At 42.2% G+C, this 5,285-nt stretch overlaps 1 protein-coding gene across 4 annotated transcripts in view; it reads right to left on the reverse strand.

Moving 5' to 3' along the window:
- Nucleotides 1–4,586, reverse strand: part of LOC109927709 (prolyl 4-hydroxylase subunit alpha-2-like) — a 69,175-nt gene extending 64,589 nt beyond the window's left edge. For 2 of the 4 annotated variants that reach the window (XM_048603768.1, XM_048603767.1), the window contains exon 1: nt 4,566–4,584. The gene's annotated coding sequence lies outside the window, so the exon portion shown is untranslated. Of the gene's footprint in view, nt 1–4,565 lie in introns of all 4 variants that reach the window. The other 2 variants (XR_007263367.1, XM_048603769.1) reach the window with 2 other exon arrangements.
- Between the last annotated feature and the right edge of the window lie 699 nt (nt 4,587–5,285).

Consider the following 5,285-nt stretch of genomic DNA (forward strand, 5'->3'; position numbering starts at 1 on the left):
GGCCTGCTGTGTTCATCCAGCTCTACACCTTGTTATCTCAGATTCTCTAGCATATGCAGTTCCTAGTATCTCTGAAACAATTTTAACGCCACTGCGAAGCCCATTTCTGAAGAAGGGTCTCGGCCCGAAACGTCAGCTTTCCTGCTCCTCTGATGCTGCTTGGCCTGCTGTGTTCATCCAGCTCTACACCTTGTTATATCAATAAATATGATGTGTTGTGCAAGTGTTCCAAAAAGTACAATTAATTCCTCGTGCATGATGCCAGAAACTTGTGCCATCTTTACAGGTGGCATTTTAATTCTTTCAAATTCCTCATTTGATTGGTCATTTTGAAGTAGAGAAGTAATTTCAGCGACTAAGCCTGGGAAAGTTCTGGGAGACGGCAAGAACTGCAGATGCTAGAGTCAGAGTCAACACAGTGTGGAGATGGAGGAACACAGCAGGTCAGACAGCGTCAGAGGAGCAGAAGACTCCATGTTTCGAGTTTACACCCTTCATCAGGATTCTGGAGGGGTAAGGGAGCTAGGAAATAAATAGAGGGAAGGGGGTGGGGTTGGTGGAAGGTGGGTGGGATGGCGATAGGTGGATGCAGGTAGGAATAGTGGGGATTGGTCAGTGGGAAGGGTGGGGTGGATAAATACTTACACTGCTGTTAAGAATGTCCTGTTTCTGGACAATTCTAGTTTTCATACAGCCACGTTTACACTGCTGTTACTGTACAACCTTCTTAAATAGTCTGGAATATCAGCCTGGAAGATGCTTGTTTTTACAGCACCTATGACATTGTTAACCAATTCCCCTCACTATGGAGCTGTTGGGCTCTGTAAACTATAATTCCTGGCAAGTTTTCTCTATCCTGGCAATTCTCTATCCCAAGTGCTATTTCGAGAGCCCTAGCATATACAAGTCTGGCTTCATCAACAGCTCCCTCTGTGTTGGCATTTCGTTCCAACCACAGAACATTTCTATTGCATCATCTAGGTGGCCACCAAAGTCACATGTTTTGATTCATTTCCTCAGTTTCCACAAAGTGCAAAACATTTATATTATGCCTTTGCCTCTTCTCATTAAATGTAAACCCTTCCACAATAGTGAATAGTTTAGGGCCCAGATATTCTTGGATATCCTGAATCAGGAGCAATTAGACTCCTAGACAGTATTTGTCCTGCAAATAGTGAGAAAATCTGCTCTCAATTCAACACTGTTGTGAGTAAGTTCATATCAAAATAACAAGTCCTTCTAAATTTTCACTCCAGCTCAATCCCACTCAGTACTGCTCAAGGAATGCCAACATGACAAAAATAATTTTAAAGACAATTTTAGATTACAGCCAAAGTATCAAAGATGTCTCATAGTTAATCTTTAGAACAACACAGTGTCAACTGTAAAGCAAAAACAGAAATTGCTGGTGAAACACAGCCGATGTGACAGGGCAGCACGGTGCCTCTGTGATTAGCACTGGTGCCTCACAGCACTAGGGACCTGGGTTCGATTCCAGCCTCAGGCAGATGTCTGTGTGGGTTTCTTCTGGTTCTCCAGTTTCCTCCCACATCCAAAGATGTGCAGGTTAGGTAGAGGGGCCATGCTAAATTGCCCATAGTGTCCAGGGAAGTATAGGTTGGGTGGATTAGCTATGGGAAATGCAGGGTTACAGGGATGGGGTGGGTCTGGGTGGGATGTTCTCCAGAGGATCAGTATGGACTTGATGGGCCAAATGGCCTGGTTCCCACTGTAGGGTTTCTGTGGTCTGCAGGAAGAAAGCAGAGTTAACATTTTGAATCCAGTGACTCTTCATCAGAATTGCCAGCAATTTCTGATTTTGTTTTGGATTTCCAACATCCGCAACTCTTTGTTTCATTGCACTGTCAATTATTCTTGTTGCCAGTGTTGAGCACAAATAAACACTCAGATTAAAGACAATGACAATTGCTCTTTGTTTGCGAACCCACTGGAACACATGATAAATGAAGGGATACAAGAGGAATTCAGATTAAACACCAAAAGTAATTGTACTGAGCACCAAAAATATGTTGTAAAAGGCAGGACAAAAATCAAAAACTATCAATAAGGCTAACCAAGCTTCAGATTGAATTATGGCTGAGGAAGGAGAGGAATTCAATGGTTTTGAATATGATCTGGAATGGGCACTATAGATACACTACATTTAGCTGAATGCAGGCAATGAGCATTAACTGGGGATTCACTTCTGCCCAATATACCCATAGAAGGGCGGTGGAACCAGATTCAATGATAACTTTCAAAAGAGAGTTGAATTAACACTTGAAAAGGGAAGAAAATGTAGTCCTACCAGGAATCATAGAATCTCTAAAGTGTGGAAGTAGGCCATTTGGCCCATCAAGACCACACTAGCTCTTATGCACCCCCTCCACCAAGAGCTACCCCCTACCCTAACCCTGTAACCCTGCATTCCCCATGGCTAATCCACCTAGCCAGCACATCCTTGGACACTATGGGCATTTTAGCATGGCCAAACCAGCTAACATATGTTAGAGAGGGAAAGAAAGGTGAGTGACACACACTGGATTTCTTTGTCAAAGAGCCAACACAACCATCATAGGCTGAATAGCTTTCTTCTGTGCTGCTAGATTTTCAAATATGTGGGGGCAACTCCAAAGGACTTTAAAAATGTCAACCAATGCCTTATTCCAGGATTGCTACTCCCTTTCTCAGCAATGGTAACTTCATCAGCATGGCATAAGGGTGTGGATAATAAGCCCACACCCTGTGATCTGGGCCTGGTCAGCTTCATTGCCATGGTAGGCATCTCGTCACCTCCCAACTCAATTTTCATAGAGCCAGTCTAGTTCCTTGTAAACATATGGTTTGTGGTCTTTCAGAGGATTTATGGACCACAGTCTGGATTTGGAAATCTTTCGAAAGGTTTGTTAAACACCTCTTATCCATGTCCCATCTATGTTTGTCTTCCAACTCCACGTCCATTCACCCAGTATGTGCTGCAAAACCAAATCAGCCATTAAACAGCAAAGATAAGTCCTGAAATGTTCTTGACAAAAAAAAATGCCTATTCCAATAAAAGTGTCAGTCATTATAGCATGAATATCTGAAGTTATACCCCACTTCACACCACTTAATTCTGACCAAATAAACAAACTAAGTGAAAGAAAATGTTCAAGGAAAGATGATAAACGCATGAAGTATCAAGCAGAGCAAACACTCTTCTTTCCTCTTTCTAAACACACACTTTTGAGCTAATCCATGAGTGAGCTTTGAATCTCAGTCAAACATTCATAATAAGAAGGCCCAGCAGAAAAACAGAAGCCTGGCCATCTGTTTCTGTTGGTATAGTTCACAGATGGTCTCATTATGAGTGCTGGACTGAAACCAATAGAGGCTTATCATTGAACATAGTCAAGGCTGATCTAGACATAATTATTGATTGACATAGGTCATGGGGACAGGCAGAAAAGTGGACTTGAGGTCACAAGCAGATCATCTGTGAACTTATCGAATAGTGCAGCATGCCCAATGGGTCTCAATCCTGACTCTAATACTTAAAGTCTTCTGAACTTCTGGAATCAGCGAGCCAAATCAGAAAATTTCTGAATTTTTATTCCCTTGCTTTGTAGAGCACAAAACTGACCCTATTTTTGGAATAATAAATGGCTCTGAAATTCACACCATTTCAAATTTATCTAAAAGGCAGACAAGTACTGAGCTGCAGAGCTAAATTTATACCAGAAGCCTGTAATTGTACACAGCTCAGAATTATAGACTGTTGCACTTTCAAGCATGTGGTAAGTTGCCTTCAAGATTTTCTTTATACACAAGCAAACACAATTGCTTGTTAATATACAGTTAACTCAATGCATCTATCTCCCAAAAGAACATGCATTAAAATTATCAATAAACAAACGGACAATTGGATACCAGCTGATAAAACTGTTTGCCAGACTGTAACTTGGGATATGTGCAGTCAAGTGTTTATTCTGGGACTTTCAAAGTGTAGGAAGATTATACAAAGGACATGATTAATGTGGTACATCTAGCCACTAAGACATAAGTAATGAGAACACAAGAAATGGGAGCTGCAGTAGGTCTTACAGCCTTAGAATCTGTTGCACTGTTGAAGATTGATTGTCTACTTCAATTCTAAATTGTCACCCCGTGTACCCAATATCTCTTGATTCCCTTTGACTCCAAAAGTTTTTGTTGGAAAATGGATCTCGAAGGTGTCTGTAAGGCTGATGGGAGTCAGCCATGGCTCCATTAATAGCACTTCTGCCTCTGAGCCACAAAGTGCAGATTTCACGACTCACTCCAGGGACTGGGCATTATTGAAAAAAAGAATCACAGCTGATACTCCAATGCAGTGCTAAGACACAAAATTTTGGTCTTTTACAACATCCTCACATTGTCCAGATAACAATTCAATTTTTTTCTCTTACTTGGGAGGTCCATGAGCAAATTTCAGATATGAAAAAATTCCAAAACAATTAACTGATCATTTAAATGATTAAGTAATAAAAATGGCCGCTAAAAAAAGTGCCAACCAACAAAGATAACTAATAAAACCAAGTTCTCACCTTTCGGTTAAGAAGCAGAGCTTGAGAGAGAAAAAGACTATGCCTGCAGTCCTGATCACCAGGATGGGATTGGGATCATAGCTGAGGTAAGGAATGCCATTTAACTAACACAGGCTTTGGTTCATGCACATTCAGAGTTGTCTTTAGAGGAATCCACATGAAAGCAGGGTTGCCTTTCAGCCTGTGGTTTCCTTCTCTCCCAGCCTGCCTTATGGATAGGTTTATGCAGAGTCTGGATGAGAAGGAGGAGGAAGAGGAGGAGGAGGAGGGGTCAGATGGCTGCGTATCTTGTTTAGGCCCACTCACCCACCCTTTGGTTGCTCAGTCACCCACCCATCAACACCCCAGTCACTCAACGTACCCATCTCCCATCATTTATCCATCAAACCATCATCGGCCACTCACTCACATCCATAGCTCCCTATTCATTCATTCACCCATCTCCCCTGTCCTCCCAAGCCCACCCCAGCTTGTTGCTCATCCAGTCACAGACTGCTTCTCTCCATCAATTGCTGCTGATAGGCTGTTTAGAAATGGTATCGAAATGACTGTTTGGAGAAGCAAGCTCATCACAAAATCTTCCAGCTGCATTTTCTTTTGCGTTTTGAACCACAGCTCGATGGGCCACATAGGACCCCTGGGTGGGTCATACTGTAGCCTGCAGACCAAATGTCGCACAAGTTGGCTTTCGAAGAATCCATGGTTCGATTTTGAAGAACA

The sequence above is a fragment of the Rhincodon typus genome, chromosome 12 (genome assembly GCF_021869965.1).
Source record: "Rhincodon typus isolate 14 chromosome 12, sRhiTyp1.1, whole genome shotgun sequence".
Classification (NCBI taxonomy): Eukaryota; Metazoa; Chordata; class Chondrichthyes; order Orectolobiformes; family Rhincodontidae; genus Rhincodon; species Rhincodon typus.